Genomic DNA, 20,695 nt, shown 5'->3' on the forward strand with positions numbered 1-20,695 from the left:
GCACCTGATTGGCGGAGAGGCGGTTTAATGTTAGGTAAGAAAATATTCATTTGCTTTTCTAACACACAGCTGAGTGACCTGTGAGCACCCAACATGGCGCTCGCAGGTCACCTTTTTTTACGCCTATTAGAGCCTATGGTTCTAATTAATGTAGGTGCTTCAAAAGCACCCCCACTGCTGTAATTCAGGTGCCCTGCGCCTGAAAAGCAGCCGGGCGCCTGAATAAGGGGCAGCCATAGATAAATTCATGCAATGCAGGAAGTGTATTGAATACAGTGTTTGTAGTTGGGCCTGTGGTGTCAGGAGACAGAAGAGAGAGGTCTGACATAAAAAGGGTAAATATTCTGCTTTGATGCTACCTGACTAGAGGTAACCAAACCAATATTAAGTGACATATTGTGATTATTTGCCATTTAAGTGTGCCTATGCTCTTGGGGAAATTCTCAGGTTTGGAATCCCCTGAAAGCAGCCTGAATAGTATTATGCTAAAAAAACAGCATTTTAGCTTGCACATGATTGGATGATAAAATCAGCAGAGCTTCCACTCATTTCAGATCTACCCCTTAGATTTAGGGCGACTGCACTTCCAAGTGCACTTTCAACGCACTTTCAAGTGCACTTGCAGTGCAAAGTGGATTTGCCTTTCGTAAATAACCCCCAATGTCTGTGTTTTATCATAACGTGTGTGTTTCTCATTGGTTATTGCACTTACACTATTGTCAGGGGTGTCAGAGTCTGTCATTGGGGTTGAGAGGCAGAGTTAAGGACAAACTTAAGCAGCAACGCTACATAAATAAACAGTAGATTGGAAGGGAAGAACAAAAAAAACACAAGCTAGTTATTTTGCTAGTTTGTCTCAAAAAGCTTATATAGACAATTAAACGTAACAGTTCAGAAAAAAATAAGTGGTAGCTATTACAAAGGATTTCGCTGAAAAATGGACTCCACTTGCTTATGTTAACAAAAAATAAGTTTTTATTGTTTTCCTCCCAGCTGCGGCCGGTGCAAAATGTTGCGTAGTTACCACTTTTGATCTTATGCCAGCGTCAGCGGTCTTCCCCGGCAGTTGAAAAAGGGCTAAAGATCGAAATCTCTGCTCATGTTGAATAGATTTAGAATCCAAAGAAGCCAGCATCTGTCTATTTCCTTCAGCGTTTCCATTATTACCCACAGGGCACATAATAGGTCACTTCCAAAGACATCGATGGCAGTTTTAAGAGCTGTCACAGAGAGAGCTTTGTAGTGGAAGTTCCTGCCTGCGATACATGGCAATTAACTTTACTGCAAGAATGATCTTAATGAAAATATTATGAAGCCTTCCTGTAGCTGTGAAAGAGGATAGATTTGATGCCTGATTGTCTTCTTTTGCATTCAGTTACATGGGTTGCGCAAACCTTTTATTCCTGGCAACATAGACGGTGCCATTGTGCCCTCGGCATTGAATAGAAAAATTATTAAAGCAGTCATAAATGCAGATTGTAGGTTCAAATGTCTCTGCCTATACAGCATGTAAAAGTCAGTAAACTGTGATCAAATACTAGTCATACATGGGCATATCTTTAATATAGGAAAGAACACATATTTGATGTTTCGTCTCAGAGAGAAACATAAAACACAGTTTTGAGGCTTTTCATTATAATCAAGCAAAATTAAAATGTTTTGAAACATTTCAACAGTTTCCTTTTCAAATGTAAAAACTGAGAGCCTGTTAGGTGGGGCTGGCTGTTATTTCTCATGGGCGTGGTGGAACGCTAGCGCCAACTTTTCGGAGTAGGGCTTCCCCTTTAAGTCCATACCAGGTGACGGGGCCAGCAAGGTGTGAATCTCGCCGATGGAGGCGGCGACATTCACCTCCTTTGCTAGTCCCGTCTACCTGGAGCCACGTTCAAAATGAACAGACTTTTCTCCGTGTGTGGGCAAGTCCATTCATTTTAAAAGTCCAGCGGACTAGCACAGAGATGGGCAGATTGTCCCTGGTATGCCTGTAGAGCTCACCCACCGGGCAGAGAGGAGGGAGCCCATGACATGTCTCAGTGGTCATGTGACCTGAAAAAAGCTATTTAGCATTATATTATATGGAAAAAGAAAAAAGAAAACACGCGTGGCTGAGTAGGGCTATCCACACTGTAATGATTCACATGTATTTCATTTGCCATCCACTTTAAGTGGTCCATTTCTCAACGATTCAAGCCAAAATGCACACAACTTTAATGCAAGTTTCACACATTTGATAAATATACCTCTATATATAAGTCTTCATCAAAAATGCACAGCTACAAAATACTTTAGTCACCTAATATATAGCTGTTTTATATCTTCAATTGAGGTAATCAAGGAATTTATCAATAAGACCTTCTGTAATCCTTCCTCACTTACGCCATAATAAATAACATACGTATAACCCTACACTCCTTCAAACATTTCTATGCTTTACCATAAACCTGCCAGACAGCAAGGAACAGATAATAATTAGGAAGTCATGCTGCAAAGTAACTTTATTTTATATGGTTTAGTTATATCATTTAGACCCGTCACATGAATATTTATTTTACGAGGGGATATCCATCTTTCCCATCTCACCTTTGGTTGAACCTACAACACAGCATTAGCTCACTCTATTTTTCTTATATATTTTAAACCATTCCGAACTTCAAACCTTTCAAAGTATATTATCAGGAATGTCAATATATTCACTTTGACCTCTGTAGAACAATATAATGATTAATTTCATTAATTTCATTAATAAACTGATAAGTGTAATTGGCTTAGAAAACACTCTACATTTCAGACTGCAACCAGCTACCGTCTTCTGAAAACTACCATAGATAACAAATTCCTCTTGCTGTTTTAGTAGGTAGACCTTTCCAAAGTTCTCATCCACCACTCATAACTGACTCACTTCCCAGAAGTCAGCAAAGAGCTTGTGATAAGGGAGCTTATGTATGAAAGGTTGAATTATGAATTTCACATTAACATAGCTAAAGGTCAGAGCGTACTGTCCTTGTGAAGTATGTAAAATGTATTAAATGAAAGATAAATTACTACTCACAAAAGTGCATGTAGCAACCAATTACAGTACATGGAAGCAATCCTGTACTAACAGAAAAGTGTTCATTTAAGTGAAGTCACCAAACACCATCTACTGTCAGTTCACTGGAAAGGCTGAACACATTTTCTGGGACACTCCCCATGAAGCTCTGCTGTTGGTACCACCCGGTTCAACAAAAGTCAATTAAACAATCCACTTTTGATAACGGAGCCTAGTTGAAAACTGTTGGCCGAATCATGCCTGTATCTAATCAATTGGGTATTCTGACTACCAAAGGTGCCAACTGTCAAAATGCAAAAGACAACATGGGAGATTTATCCATCCACATTTTTAGTGTGGATGGAATATGTCAGATTTCTTTTGTTTAGCCTTTAAGTGTATGACAAAATACAATTTATTATAAACACAACATCATGTACACTACTCAGTAAAAACGCATTAAAGTGGAAACCAACTACCTAACTGTACAGAGGAAAAAGGGAATCAGGTGGAGCAGGTGAGGTGGGAGTGCAAAATAACAGAGCAAGATAGGTCTGGAATAGGGGCCACAATGGGTAGCTGGTTCAGGGAGTAACAGATTCAAAATATACAGGCGCACATGTAAAAAGCTGAGGCACTATGTAATTTCTCAGGTGGGACCAAATACCCTTCCAGCAACCAGAATCAAGTTGTGACTAAATGCTGAGGCCTGATGAGTGTTGGGAGACACCCACTAGTAGATAACATAAATACACTCTTCAAGTCTGGGGACCATAATGCCACCAGCAGTGTTTTAGTTCCTGATGGACATACTACCGACAGTCCTTTTTTGCTTCCCTATGTATTTTATCTAGGCCTCCACAATCACACTTTCACCTCTCACCCCCACATTCCACCACCCAGAATAAGATAGAGTAAACTGATTTTTCATCGTACATTGCAGAATAGAAGTTTATGTTTTAGAATTTTTCTTTAACCGCTTCAGCCCCGGAAGGATTTACCCCCTTCCTGACCAAGCCCTTTTTTACGATACGACACTGCGTTGCTTTAACAGATAATTGCTCGGTCATGCGATGTTGTACCCTAACAAAATTTACATCCTTTTTCCCACAAATAGAGCTTTTTTTTGGTGGTATTTGATCACCTCTGCGTTTTTTATTTTTTGCGCTATAAACAAAAAAAGAGCGAACATTTTGAAAAAAAAGCAATATTTTTTACATTTTGCTATAATAAATATCCCTAAAAAAATATAAAAAAACACATTTCTTCCTCAGTTTAGGCCGATATATATTCTTCTACATATTTTTGGTAAAAAAATAAGCATATTTTGGTTGGTTTGCACAAAAGTTATCGCGTCTACAAAATAGGGGATAGATTTATGGCATTTTTATTATTATCATTTTTTTTAAGTAATGGCGGCGATCTGTGATTTTTATCATGACTGCGACATTGCGGCGAACAGATCGGACACTTTTGACACTATTTTGGGACCATTGGCATTTATACAGCAATCGGTGCTATAAAAATGCACTGATTACTTTGTAAATGTCACTGACAGGGAAGGGGTTAAACACCAGGGGGCAATGAAGGGGTTAAGTGTGTTCCCTGGGCGTGCTCTAACTGTAGGGGTGGTGGGCTCACTAGAACATGACAGAGATCACTGCTCCCGATCACTGGGAGCAGTAGATTCCTGTCATGTTGCTAGGCAGAACAGGGAAATGCCTTGTTTAAATAGGCATCTCCCTGTTCTGCCTCTCTGTGTCACAATCGTGGGCCACCTGCGGACATTGAGTCCGCTGGACACACGGGCACATGTATGCCCCCTAGCCACCAATGACGCAGCGACATACGGGTACGTTGTTTCACGCAGCCATTACACTTTGCCGACGTATATCAGTGTGAGACGGACGGCAAGTGGTTAAAGGGACTTTGACCTAGTCTAAAAGTGCCTTAAGCAACAACAGTGCTAATGTTCAGGCACATTGGGATGCCTGGAAGTATCGGTTTCCATTTAAATCGACCCCTGCGTCCTTGTGAAGCCCCTTGGACTTTAGATTTGAGCTGTACATGAGGCTTTAATTTTGTTTTATGAGAAACTAAGACTTATGCCCCGTACACACGATCGGACAATCCACCCGAAAAGTCAGTTCATTTTGAACGAGGCTCCAGGTAGACGGGACTAGCGGAGGAGGTCAATGTCGCCGCCTCCATCGGCGAGATTGACACCTCGCTGCCCCGTCACCTGGTATGGACTTAAAGGGGAAGCCCTATGCCGAAAAAACAGCATGGGGGTCCCCCCCCAAGGTCCATATCAGACCCATATCTGAGCACGCAGCCCGGCCAGTCAGGAAAGGGGGTGGGGACGAGCGAGCGCCCCCCTCCTGAGCCGTACCAGGCCCTCAACATGGGGGTTGCTTTGGGGAAGCACTGTGTCCCCATGTTGATGAGGACAAGGGCCTCTTACCGACAACCATGGCGGTTGGTTGTTGGGGTCTGCGGGTGGGGGGCTTATTGGAATCCAGGAGCCCCTTTTAATAAGGGGGCCCCCAGATACCGGCCCCCCACCCTATGCAAATGAGTATGGGGTGCAATGTACCCCTACCCATTCACCTGGTGAAAAAAAATGTAAATAAAACACAATACAACATTACAAATAATGTTATCTTCTGCTAGCTGTTTTACTAGTGGAGGAGCCCGACTTTCTTCTTCGTCGCTGCCTGGGGGTCTTCCTCCGACTTCAGGGGTCTTGTCCCCCTCTTCGGGGGTCTTATCCCCCTCTTCGGTTCTTCTTGCCGGACCTCTGCTTTCTTCTCCCAGCTATTTTACTAGCGGTGGCCCGGTCTTCTGTTGCCGCTGCCTCTTCTTCCAACTTCGGGGGTCTTGTCCCCCTCTTCGGTTCTTCTTGCCAGGACTCCGCTTCCTTCTTCCAGTTCTTTTACTAGCGGTGGCCCTGTCTTCTGTCGTCACCGCCGCTGCCGCCTTCTCTTCTCTTCTTCCAATAAAAAATAGCCGATACTCTGTTTTAAAATAAGCATCTAGAGCTGTTGACATAGGTGAACAAATTTAACCATGGTTTAACTTGTAGTTAATATACAAGGCCAATACCCAACAGTCACAATCATAAAAGACCAACCTAAAACTTATCAAAATTGTTTCAGCTTTTATTCCACGGTGGGTCTCTTATCCTTCAATAGCCTTATAATGCACATTCCATGAAAGCAAGTCTGCTGAACATATGTGAATACCAGCTGCTTGAAGGACTAAAGGTAATAGAGTCAATATGCAAGAGGGATAAAAACACCACAGGTTACATTTTTAGTCCAAAGTGACTATCGCCTCTAGAATAAGCCTAAGCAGCATCTCTGTCATATAAACACATATCTACGTAATTCAGAAATATTTATGACATCCAAGAAAGCAATATTTTTTCTATATTAGCACCACTGAGCAGCCCACAGAAGCTCATAATAGTCATCAATAAATACTAAAGTTACATAGTGAATATGACAGGTATCCATCGGCTGCAGAGAAATAGATAAATGTGTCATTAACTGTAGCAATAGCTTTAACTTAAATGTGTACAAATGAATGGACAGCTCTCTGTTAAGACTGCTTTAATTATTGGCAAAGTGTTGTATGCAGGGATCATTTTGATAGTTATGTCACAGCATGCTGATAAATGTTTGACATTTGGGAAATAGAGGTAATACCTTCATTGTGCTGGTGCTGTTCAAAAGGAAGTTAAAAAAATGCTGAAAACAGTGATGCAAAGAAAAAAGTCATGATGTAGTCATACAAAGAATAGGCAGACATGATTTTTTTATTCTATAAACAAAATAGCTGCTCATGTGTCAAACTACAAAAGGTAGGCAGTGAAAGGTCTGCCTGGCCTTATCTAGAACGCCAATGGCCAAGACTTCCAACTGTTATCCTCCAGTCAGCCAACCTTTATTTAGGGCAGGTGCACAGTGAGGGGGTTGTTCCCTAGTTCTATAGTGAAAAGGGGATAATAGTTAAAGTGGAACTTCAGTAGTTTTTTTAAATTTCCATCTATTAAATCTTCTGCCCTTGTTATTTTAACTTTGGATCGCACAATAGAACAAGGTTTTGCCCATGAGGCTCTGAGTGAGGTGATCATAAAAGGTCAAGACAAGTAAATAGAGTAAACTAAATGTCTTGGTTTATTTAAAAACTTAAAGCGGTTTGGTACCTAAAAATGAAACTTCATCTTATTAAAATCACCAGATTGAATACTTACCTAAATGAACCCTGAAAAAAAAAATTATTCTTTACTTACCTTTTATTTCAGATGATTCTGCTGACTTCCGGGTTGTCCTCCCGTGGGAGTAGGCGTGGTTATCGTCATCGCAATGGTCCCTGGGAAATTTCTAAGCTATTTCCCAAGAATCCATGGGGGGACAATGAAACTGCGAAATCTCGCGAGATTTCGTTAGGACGCCGGTCACGTGACGAGGGCATGTCCGAATTTGCCATTTTTAAAGTGGACAGGCAGCTGTATCTGCCATTACCACTATTGCACACTGAGCATGTGCGAGATGCATGAGAGCATGCTGGGAGCCGAGCGTCATCGATACTCAGGAAGTAAATGCCTGTGGGCTTCAGACGCCCACACTTAAAATGGAAAACGCCAGAGCACTTTTTTAAAAGTCATCCCGAGGAAAAGAATCGTCGCGCCGGGGGTCAAAAAAACGCCGGACGTGGATGCTAAGCGAAGGTAGCAGTCGCCCACCTGTAACACAGGTAAGAAAAAAAAAAAAAAGAAGAGCGGAATCCCGCTTTAAGGACATCATCGTATATTAAACATATATTAAACATGGGCATGCAGATCAAACCCATAAAAACAGCTATGAACATGTTACTTCAATAATTAAAGTACAAAGTATACATATACATCGATAAAATTGATGTGTTTCGCAAGCTCTGCTCGCTTCCTCAGGAGTTTATGCATGTGTGGAGTATCTAAAAAATAAATGTAAATGAGATGTAGCATGCAATTGGAGTGTGGATAGAAAAGAAGCAGGGGGCCTAAACAGGGATCCCCATACTTACAGATGGGTCGATTGGTTCCAAGCACTGATCCCCAATGACGACGGCGAACAGTGCTCCAACCGGGAGCTGAAGGATTGTGACCTGCAGCCGCCAACTGGAGGCCAGGCGGAGGACGAACATGGCGAATAATGGAAATGGAGAAGAATGTGTCCCTTAATGTGCCCTATGGACCACATGTACCATGACAACTGTAACAAAAGTGTATTTGTACTCGGAGTCAATCTGTGGATAGTAAAGGAAAGGAACAAAGAGCAACAGAGAACATAGACCTGAAGTGTGCTGGGGTCACGTGGTCAGTATGCCTAAAAGGGGGCATACCGAAGTATGAAATGAAATGAATGAAATGAAAAGAAAAGGGAATGGGTGGATGGGACACACGAGCCAGCGACCATGAGGGGAGGAGGCAAAGGAGGGCAGGCTTTATGTAGCCTGACTCCTTGTACAAATACAGGCTGACCTGCGGTCAGCCTTACACAAGTTTCTAGGTCAGTTACCCCCATAGTGATCTGGTAATATAAATGTAAAGAGTATTCGTGCCATGTATTAGGTCTATGGGACTAGGGGCAGGGGTACAAGCAAGGGAGGAAGAGGGAAGAGAAGCAGCCAGTGTAGGAAAACACAAAGAGGTAAAAAAGGATGTGTTTGAGATCATCCTGGTGAAAGGACTGTGAAGAGTGTTGCATGCAAAATATATTATATTATTATATTATTATATATAATAATATAATAATATAATAATATAATTATATATATATTTGTATGTAACCCACACAAAATCTATGTGCTAGTGAAGGGAGATAGGGATATCATCCTAGGTGACCAGTGACAGGTGCTTACCAATGTAGGAGACCTCACGTCTGTATGATGAAAAGCCAAATGAGAGATTACCATGTCAGCCCCCCAACACAAATTCCCAGGCGGGTGCAGGATGCGGGTGCAGGATGAACAACAGAGCTCTTGTTTAACGCAAACAGCTAATCAGAGAAAGTGTGATTTGGGTGTAATATGCAGGAGGAACACTGGGAAGGGTTTCTCTATGGTTCAGGAGCCCAACCCAGACTGTCTTTAAAAACCCTGGTTGCTGGAGATCTCTCTCTGGCATGCACAGTAGCAGTGCTTGCTCTAAGTGTGGTGAGTGAAGCCTGAGATAGAAACTGTGAGTAGGTAATTAACATGGCTTTAATAGTTAGTGGGACCAATAGGGCTTGTGTGATGTTGTACCCAATGTTCTAAAGTGAAAGATAGAATGAGAGGGATCACATGGTTGTCACCAGGTAGATGCGGCAAAGACACCAAACCTACTTGGAATAAACCCAAGCTACATTTCTGTATCCAACCGAGATTAAATAACACTAAAATCAGGTCATATATGCCAGAACTGTATAACATCTATTCTAGTGGTCACTAACTTCTAGTGTCAGTTCCTCTGTTTTTTCATTGTTTATCTATCCACTGTGACCTTGATGGCGAGATTATAATCTGCATTTGTCAATGAGTTTACACAGAGTGGTAAATTTCCTGACAAGTGCCTGAAGAGTTTCTTTATAACCTGTATTGACATAATCCAGTTATGGACATAAGCATCAGTTGAATAACATGCTTTTTTAACTAGAAGACTTTGACCTGTTTTAATTCTATAAAATCCTCCTAACTTGGCATATAATTTGGATGTCTGTAAATCAATGTGATGAACAAGGCACATTCCAAGGCATTTATGACATTTAAAAAAAAAAAAGTTCAACTACATTTGGTATCAATACAGATTTCAGAAGAGGAAAGCCTTTGAAGTTTTGAGCATAAGTTTTGAATCGTATAGTGGCAGATTTGTCAGTGCTCAAGAAAAGATAGAGGACCATTTATCCAATTTTCAAACACTAATAAGAAACTCTGTATCAGTATAATTTCTCAATGAGCTAGAGTTGGAATCATAAATTATACTGGTATGGCGGTCATTGAGACAATTAGGACCGTGAGTAGTTACATGTGGTATACTCTGGGAAACGATCATTCATGGCGCGTACACACGTAGCCGTCTATCCGACGGACTTAGTCTGGCGGACTTCCTGCCAGACTGCTGGCGGACTTCCCGCCAGACTGTCCGCCGGACTTTCCGAACGGGTTACTTGCCCACACACAGCACTTTTTCAGCGGACTAATACGGCGTACTAAGTCCACCGTACTATCCGCCCTACTGAACGGACTCGCCCACGCACGCGGAGGAAAGTCCGCTCATTTCAAGCGCGTCTCCAGGTAGGCGGGGCCCGCAAAGGAGACGTCGCTGGCCCCGCCACCCGGTATGGAATTAAAGGGGAACCCCAACGCCGAAAAAAATTGGCGTGGGGGCCCCCCCAAGTCCACAACAGACCCTTGTCCGAGCACGCTACCCGGCCGGCCAGGAAAGGAGGGGCGAGCGAGCGCCCCCCCCTCCTGAGCCGTACCAGGCCACGTGCCCTCAACATGGGGGTGCCTTGGGGAAGAGGGGCCGCGTGCCCCCCCACCCCAAAGCACCTTGTCCCCATGTTGATGAGGACAAGGGCCTCTTCCCGACAACCCTGGCCGTTGGTTGTCGGGGTCTGCGGGCAGGGGGCTTATCGGAATCCGGGAGCCCCCTTTAATAAGGGGGCCCCCGGATAACCGGCCCCCCACCCTATGTGAATGAGTATGGGGTACAATGTACCCCTACCCATTCACCTGTAAAATAAAGTACAAAAAAAACACAACACACAAGATAAAATAGTTTATTGCACAGCTCCGGGGGTCTTCCGTCTTCGGGGGCCTTCTCGCCGGACTCCTCCGCTATCTTCTTGTAGCTCTTTTGCTAGCGGAGGAGCCCGGTGCTCTTCTTCGTCGCCGCGGCCTCTTCTTCCGACTTCAGGGGTCTTGACAGAAGACCGGGCCACCGCCTGTAAAAGAGCTATAAGAAGGCGCGGTGGCCCGGCAGAAGAACCGAAGAGGGGGACAAGACCCCCGAAGTCGGAAGAAAAGGCAGCAGCGACGAAGAAGAATGCCAGGCTCCTCCGCTAGCAAAAGAGCTACAAGAAGGTAGAGGAGGAGTCCGACGAGAAGACCCCCGAAGACGGAAGACCCCCGGAGCTGTGCAATAAATTATTTTATCTTGTGTGTTGTGGTTTTTTTTGTACTTTATTTTACAGGTGAATGGGTAGGGGTACATTGTACCCCATACTCATTCACATAGGGTGGGGGGCCGGTATACGGGGGCCCCCTTATTAAAGGCGGCTCCCGGATTCCGATAAGCCCCTCGCCCGCAGACCCCGACAACCAACGGCCAGGGTTGTCGGGAAGAGGCCCTTGTCCTCATCAACGTGGGGACAAGGTGCTTTGGGGTGGGGGGGGGCACGCGGCCAGGACATATAGAGAGGTTGAATCTCCCGGGGGGAACAGACCACAACAAAAAGGTCTTTTAATCTGTCTCCACTCTATCCAAAACAACAACAAAAAAGGTTTTCTTTATTTATACTTTAATCATAGAGGTGAGTTATTGCATTCATTTATGAAAGGCAAATTGGTTGTTCACTTTGCAAGGGCAGTTGCACTAGAGTTTAGTGAATGGGGTGAATCTCTGCTGACTTCCATCATTCAATAAACTGCAAGCAAAAATATTTTTTTACAGTTTACTTTCACATGATTATGTATGCAAATGGAAACATTTTTCCACATTCAGAAGCTCTGGGGAAAATTTCCTAGCAAAGTGCTACTTTCCTTGCCAAGTGAACAGCCAATATGTCTTTAGCAAATCAACCACATAGATTGGACATTTCCATTCTCAGTACTAAAAAGTCCTTTGAAAAAACAACAAGATAGAAGTTAATTGTGCTTGATTTTTTCCATGTTGCTTGTTGCTGTATGACCAGCCTAAACCTGTGATTGAAGCTGATACATCAAGCCATTCAACACATTCAGGAAGTAACGACATAATAAAATTTACCATCAGGTGATCACCCTTACAATGTGCAAGTAATTTCCAATGTTGGGATTTCAGTACCAGGAGGATTGGTCTTCAGTCTAGAATATCACTGGCGGCCCGTCCATAGGGGGTGCCCAGGCGCCGCCCCCCCCTCCCCCCCCCCCCGCTGTAGTCACAAAAAAAATTATTAATAAAGAAAAAGCAATGTCCATTAAGTAAGTGCACTGTGTCCGGGCGCCGGACACAGTGAACTATGGGAAACGCCACGTCAATGCAATCAGGAGATTGTAGACATGGCGCTTCATTGGCGGGGTTTGGAGATGCTTTGTGGCGCAATCGATCGCGCCACCAGCATCCGCCCGGCCGAGTGCTTTGTTCTCCATGTGAGAACAAAGTCACTTCCGGCGGGCTACAAAAACATGGCTGCGGTGAGGAATAATCCCGTGTGTTCAGTGAAGAGGGGAGGCCCCTTCCCTCTCTACTGAGCACACAGAAAGCCAGGAAGTAATGGACTGGCCACCGCTGCCTGAAGTGCAGGCATTCCCCTTGCTGTGGGGTTTTCTATTGGCAGGTGGGCGGTGATGGAGAAGCCACACTGACAGAGGTATGTAGATCTACCTGCCTGCCTGGGAGGGTGTTCTGCTTCACCTCTGCCCCCCCCCCAGCTATTCACTCACAATCTGCTGGATCAGACAGAGTGAAGCATGTGCAGGAGAGCAGGGGGGGGGGGGGGGGTGAGTGCTGATCAGAGCAATGCTTCTCTTATTCACCACTAAATTTCTCTCTCTATCTATGCATCTCTCTCTCTCTCTATGTATCTCTCTCTCTCTCTCTATGTATCTCTCTCTCTCTCTATGTATCTCTCTATCTCTCTCTCTCTCTATGTATCTCTCTCTCTCTCTCTCTCTCTCTCTCTCTCTCTCTCTATGTATCTCTCTCTCTCTATCCATGTATCTCTTTCTCTATCTATCTATGTATCTCTATCTATCTCTCTCTCTCTATCTATGTATCTATCTCTCTCTCTCTCTCTCTCTCTCTCTATGTCTCTAGCTCTTTATCTCTATGTCTCTATCTCTCTGTCTCTATCTCTCTATGTCTCTATCTCTCTCTATCTCTCTCTCTATGTCTCTATCTCTATCTCTCTGTCTCTATCTCTATGTCTCTATCTCTCTATGTCTCTATCTCTCTGTGTCTCTATCTCTCTGTGTCTCTATCTCTATGTGTCTCTATCTCTATGTGTCTCTATGTATCTATCTCTATGTAACTATCTCTATATCCATCTATCCATTCATCCATCCATCCATCTCTCTAGCTCTCTCTCTATCTCTCTCTCTATCTCTCTATCCATCCATCCATCTCTCTATCTATCTCTCTCTCTCCCTCTCTATCTCTGTATCTCTCTCTCTCTCTCTCTCTCTCTATCTCCCACCCAACATCCATCTATCTAACAATATCTGTCTATCTATCTATCCCACCCAATACCTATCTATCTGTCTGTCTGTCTATCTGCCCATCTATCTATCCCACCCGATATCTGTCTGTCTGTCTGTCTATCTATCCCACCCAATGTCTATCCATCTATCTATCTATCTATCTATCTATCTATCCCAATATCTGTATCTATCTATCTATATCCCACCCAATATCTGTTTGTTTGTCTGTCTGTCTGTCTATCTGTCTGTCTATTTATCTATCTGTAGGCCCTATTGCGGGTGAGTGATGGGGGGGGGGGGGGGGTGGTTGGGGTTTTGTTTGCGTCCCCCCCCCCCCAAAAAAAAATAGAGCACCAGCTGCCACTGGTCTAGATTATTAGGATTCATCAACATGTAAATAATATTCAGTAAAGTGATGCTGCCCCAGGACCACTCTTGAATATTCAATTCCCACCTTGAGTGCAGGAATGGCTCTTGAGCCACATTCTACATTTACAATCCACCAAGCAATATTGACTCTGCACACCAAATTCAAGTTAAAACATCTTTAATTCACAAAGAGGGTCTATGATTCACCCCTCGCCCCCCATCTTCACTGTGACTATTGACCTTAAGATACACATAGAAGTAGGACTTCCTGTACTCTCCTCATTGCTTGTAGCAATGCTTCAATTGTTCATGTTGTTTGTAAAAATAAGCACCAGTATCACCAACCTAATCTTGTGACTGAAGTGCATACATCTAGCTAGCGGTTCCATGCATTGGCAAAGCAACAAGAATACACAAGGGATTGTCATTAGATGATCACCCTTTTAACACGTAAATCCTTTCTAATGTTGGGACACAAGTACAAGCAGGATGGGTCTTCAGTGCAGGTTATCTTGTTGTTAAATTTATGACTGACTATTTGAACTGTAAGTTCTGCTGTATATGGGAGAATTAGTGTTAGAAATTCTGTATATAGTCCTTCAGAACAGATAGGGTACATTCCACTAGACATGTGCAATTGGTTTAGTTCCAAATTAGTTATTTAACGAATTTTGACAAATTTGTTGATTCGGAAACATCTGAATTAATGAATACATGTTTAACAAATTTTTCTGAATATTCGTAAATTAAAAAAATCGGAAATTCGGAAATTTGGAAAATCGAAAAATCCAAAAATCCGAAAATTAAAAAATCTGAAATAATAACTATTAATTTATAGGTACAGCAAGGTCCCAGGTCTCCTCTAGTATAATGAGAACCTTTAGAGCCTGCTGACATCCTTCCATATAGAGTGGGTTGTAAGGCATAGTGGGTGTAATGCAAGTTAGATTCATGGGTGCCAGACACTTCTTGAAGAGTTTTTATTTCTCTTAAACAGAACTTTGGTAGAGAGAGTTAGGGCCAGGACATCCTTAGGTAATTGCAAAGTTAATTGGCAGACTCTGAGACTTCTACAGGTAGACAGCCAGGCAGGGAAAGGCATCATGCAAAATGCCACATCTGCATGTGTAGGAATGTTGTCTCCAATGGCCACAGTCTTTAACAGTTTCTAACTGTTAAAGCCCTTGTACACGCGATCGGAGATTCCATCGGACTGTTTCCATCAGAATATCCGTCGGACCAACTTTTCCAACTTGCTGGAAATATTTTCCGACAAAATGCTCCGATCGGATATACTCCGATCATGTGTAGCCTACTCCGACGGACAAAGTGCCACGCATGCTCAGATCAAATTCCTAGGCCAAAGCTATTGGCTACTAGCCTGAACTTAAACCCGTTGTAACGAAATAACGTCATCACGTTATGTACAATCGGATTTTCCGACAACTTAGTCCGACCGTGTGTATGCAACATCACTTCCGGACCTGGTCCGGAATTAATCCGTCAGAATAACTCAGACGGATTTGGTTGTCGGAATCTCCAACCGTGTGTACAAGGGCTAACAGTTCCTTCACTTCCACTACAATTGCTTCTTGTAGTTCTTCAACCCACTGAGATCCCAGTCTCTCTCTCACTAGATGATTCACTGCCCCTGAATCCCTTGAGCTCTTCCAATCTTCACGGTAGTATCTTCCTCAAATGTCACCCCTGCTTCTCTGATGGGTCTGAGCGGGTAAATGGAATCGCCATTTATTTATAAACAATTTTGTCATGATTATCAAAAACATGTATTCTGATTAAGCAAGTGTATTTGTTTCAAATACACAGGATGTGTTTTCATAGCTGTCTTGAGAGTGTCGAAATGCCAATCACACCCCCAGCTGTGAGAGGTATTTTCCCAGAGAATCTGGAAGTGACACCTAGGTGCGAAATGACCATCCCTGTGTGAATATAAATACAATTACAACTTGATCAGACCTTCAAAGAGACGCACAAGACTTCCCCCCCCTTTTTAGAATGTATAAATATAGTCAGACTAGCCTAGCTAGGGCAGAACAATAGATTTGAATGTATACCATGCACTGTTGACGTTTGTTCTCCCTGCCTATGGCTAAAACCATAGGCTTGTATATTAAATACATCTTTTATAATGTGGTTCAGCAGTCAACATGTTATTGGAATCCCCGAAACTCTATGGGTTCCCCAGCAGGTCCCTAGCTTGGCACTGCAGATACTTATCAAGCTTCACCCCACTGGCCTGCTCAGTCCCTGGCTTGACACACAAGGCTGCTCTGCAAGTATCACCTCCACTGACTGGGTCCCTGGCTTGATACCCGCTGAAGTTTCCCGATTCTTCACCATTCCCGGTTGGTGAGAATTCTGCTCCGGTACTTGCTTCATCTACTCACTGTGGTCCCTGGTAATAATCCCTGGTGGATGGTCCCTTAGTGGCGACAACTTCCGCTCTACCTCCGACCATACCAACCATTTGCTGCTCTCTTGCATCTGGATAGGCCCTCAGACAGCCTAGCAGCTAGATATGCCCGGGATAGGCCCAAACTCTGGCCTAGCAGCCTGAGCAGTACAACACACATCCAACCAGACAGCCGTCCAAGTGGCACAGAACATCGATCACCTGACTTCACTCACATATATATGCTCCACCAGTGGGCACCAAGTACCCGGCCACCTAGTGGCAGAAGAGAGAAGTGCAGCAATTCTAGACTTAGTCCTTGTACACACGGTCGGAAATTCCGACCACAAAATTTGTCGGATTTTTTCCGACGGATTTTGTCCGAAACTGGTGTTGCATACACATGGTCGAACAAAGTTGTTGGAAAATCCGATCATTTGGAACGTGATGACGTTCATTCGTTCCGACGGGACTACGTTCAGCCTAGTAACCAATAGATTTGCTCTCGTACTTTGATCCGAGCATGCGTGGCACTTTGTCCGATAGTAATTCTCTACAAACGATTGGAAAAAGTCTGATCGGATTTTTTTGTCGGAAAATTTGAGATCCTGGTCGAAATTTCCCACACACGATCGGATTTTCCGACAATATAATCCAATCACACCTTTTCCGTCTGAATTTCCGACCGCGTGTACAAGGGCTTAGGTTCTAATCAATTGATCCCTCAGAGCCGGTTCACACAGGGGCAACTCAGATCCGACTTCAGGTCGCCCCTAGTCGCCTCAGGTCGGACAACATGTAAAAATCAATGTAAGTGAATGAGAGCCGTCTTAATGCACGCTACTGAAGTCGCTTTGACTTCAGAAAAGGTTCCTGTACTACTTCTATCTAAGTGACTGGTACCTATTGATTTCAATGGAGGTCGCCTCCAAGTCGGATCTCCGTCTATACGGAGGCGACTCTCACAGAATTATCAGCTCTCAAGAGGGAACTCCACGCCAAATTTATGAAAAAAATTTGCCGTGGGTTCTCCCTCCGAGAGCATACCAGGCCCTTAGGTCTGGTATGGATTCTAAGGGGAACCCCCTACGCCAAAAAAACGGTGTGGGGTTCCCCCCAGATCCATACCAGACCCTTATCTGAGCACGCTACCCGGCCGGCCAGGAAAGGGGGTGGGAACGAGCAAGCGCCCCCCCTCCTGATCCGTACCAGGCCACGTGCCCTTAACATGGGGGGTGCCTTGGGGAAGGGGGGGCCGCGTGGCCCCCCCACCCCAAAGCACCTTGTCCCCATGTTGATGAGGACAAGAGCCTCTTCCCGACAACCCTGGCCGTTGGTTATCGGGGTCTGCAGGGGGGCTTATCGGAATCAGGGAGCCCCCTTTAATAAGGGGGCCCCCCGATCCCGGCCCCGCGCCCTATGTGAATGAGTATGGGGTACAATGTACCCCTACCCATTCACCTGTAAAAAAAAAATGTAAAAAAAAAAACCACAACACAGGGTTAAAATAGTTTATTGCACAGCTCCGGGGGTCTTCTGTCCATCTTCGGGGGTCTTCTCGCCGCCGACGCCCTCTTCTTCTGACTTCGGGGGTCTTGTACCCCTCTTCGGTTCTTCTTGCCGGGCCACCGCGCCTTCTTCTAGCTTTTTTACAGGCGGTGGCCCGGTCTTCTGTCGCCGCTGTCGCCGTCTTCTGTTCTTCTCTTCTTCTCTTCAGATGTTGCCTCGTCGCTGCCTCCGCTCACAATGGCAGGGACGCAGCGCGCAGCGACTTATATAGGGACATCACCGGATGATGTCCCCGCCCATTATGATGTCACAGTCCCAGAGGATGCTGGGACCTAAGGGCCTGGTATGCTCTCAGAGGGGGAACCCACGCCCAATTTTTTTCATAAATTTGGCGTGGAGTTCCCCCTTCAGAGCTCATTCTCTGATTGGCCACGGCAAAAGTCGCCTGGCCTGGGGCGACTTAAAGTCGTGTTGTAAGTCGCCCCAGGTCGTGTCTAAGTCGTGTTCAAGTCGTCTCCAAGTTGCCTCACAAAGTCGTCCTGGAAGTCGTGTCGCCCCTGTGTGAACCAGCTCTTACAATGAGCCAAGGTAACAACACCTGGCAGGTAAATTTAGGATCAATTTTGCCATCAGGGTGCTACATAGGTATTGGAATTTCCTTTCAAATTCGGCTGTTAGTGAACGTAATGTATACGAATTTATCCAAGGCTACGAATTACCCGAAAATAACGACTACCGTATCTAAACCAATGGAACATAATAAATAATAGTAAATAACAATAATAATAAAAACTTTTTATTATTATTATTTATTATTAATTCATTCCATTCCATTTGTTTAGATGCGGCATTCGTTATTTTAGATCATTCGTAACTTCAGATAAATTCGTATTCATTACATTCACTGACTGCCAAATGTGAAAAGAAATTCCAATACCTATAATTTAATAGTTAGTTATTATTAGTATTCGTTTTTCTTCAGAATTTTCGGATTTTCGTTCTTATTTTCGGATTCACAAATTTACGAATTTTAAAAATTTACGAATTGCAATCATCAGCTGTTTTGACCCGAAAAACTTAAAAAACAAAACAAAAAAATGAATGAAAGAAAACAAACACATTTTTGGGCAATGCACATGTCTATAGTCCACATATTATACAGAGAAAAGACAGAGTATACAATGTATTCCAACAGTTAGCGCAGCCCTAAACACTAATAATAAGTTTACCTAAGCATTGTGGGAACACAATATAGTGTTTGCTGCTACTGATTTGAATTGTTTGGATTTGTTTTGAGAGCACAGGAGTTATTTTTATTTTATTTTTATTCTACAATACATCACAAATCTATTTGTTTACATGCTGGGATTAGTACAGCTCATGCTGCATCTTCTGCCAAACCAAATGTAAGCCTGCATCAAACTCTGCATTTTCCTTTTAAATGCATTCAGCTGCGTTCAAATGCAGAATGCAGCATTTGGCAAGCAGGGCCACCTTAATTTCATCATGGGCCCCTGGGCAAAGTAATGCACTAGGGCCCCTACCAGGGAGATGATGACTTACGGCACGCAATGCACAGGATTGGATAGTATAGGGAACTATAGTTACAGGATTAGGTAGTATAGGATGAAATAGTGTCAGCTTAGTGCTGTATGCAGTGACATGTGCTCACTTAGTGCATTCCTGGGCTGGGCAGAGTCTGGCACAGCAGGGGTTAACAGACCTTGGCACACGGGCAGAGTTTGGCATCGCAGGGGCTAACAGTCCTTGACCCACAGGCACAAAGTACCCCATGGTTAGTGGGTCCTATAAGTGGTTCCTGGATATTGTAGGACCCACTAACCATGGGGTACTTTGTCGTAGTTCGCTGACTGGAGAGGCTCCGAGCGCAGCTCCACATCGAAGAGTGTTTCTGATCCTAACAGGAAGATACGCTGAAAATTGGCAGGGATTGGCTGGTCGGCCTATCCATCTTCCCTGCACCGCCGATGACCGAGTGAGGAGGATCGTTGTTTCCGGAAATCTTTGGCCGCATTCGGGATTTCTCCTGCTGTCCGTACACGAGGACGCTTTGCTGGCTTAAAGGATATAGGTGAAACGTATGCGCCTGGGAAAGATACGCTTAACCCCGCAGAGGGTTATTTCTGCCTGTGTTACTGACTCCATTTTCGTTTGGGAGTCCATCAGCTCCGGTAAGGGTCCATACTTACTTATGTTGTCTGCAAGCCTTAACGGTTCAGGATACAGGAACATCATTATGATTTAACCCAGAGAAAAGGATTGAATACTGACTTTTTCATGGTTTATATATGTATTTGTGCATCACTTTTTGAATAATTACATACACAGGACTATCATTCGGTTTCACTTCGGCACTTGATATGGAGCATGGACTTTTCATACGATTCATGTGATTTCACTTTTTATTTTCATTAATTTAATTGGGATTGCTTTATAGCACCCCTATATACTTAGCGCAACATTATATATTCTTTAGTTTTTTATACACAGCAAAACAACACGCCCACTGATTGGCTCAGAGAGAGAGATTGGTACCCAATGCGTCCAACCAGACTGCGTTCTAATGCCTCTCACAGGTGCAAACCCCACCTATGACCAGGTAGAACCTTAATACAGCCCAGCCAAACTGATGCCAAAGCATAATTTAGAACAATTTACAGACATAGCGCGTACTCATTAGGAGTACTGGCGCTACATTCACATGTGCAGCGATACCCCCAAAGGAACTGCTTAAGTTTGTTCAGTCCGTTTCTCTGTCTCTCAACCCCAAAGAACTGTCTCAGCCCCTCTGGCACACCTAACAAACAGTGTACTTGCAAACGCAGTAAAACAGACACAAATGTACCTGGACGTGTGTTTACTGGGAGGCTTTCCACAATCAAACAGTGATCTGGCAACTCAATAGTCAAGAAAGAGAAGCCCCGGAT

This window comes from Lithobates pipiens, unplaced genomic scaffold (assembly GCF_037356315.1).
Source record: "Lithobates pipiens isolate NorthernLeopardFrog02 unplaced genomic scaffold, aLitPip1_a1.2 Scaffold_23, whole genome shotgun sequence".
Classification (NCBI taxonomy): Eukaryota; Metazoa; Chordata; class Amphibia; order Anura; family Ranidae; genus Lithobates; species Lithobates pipiens.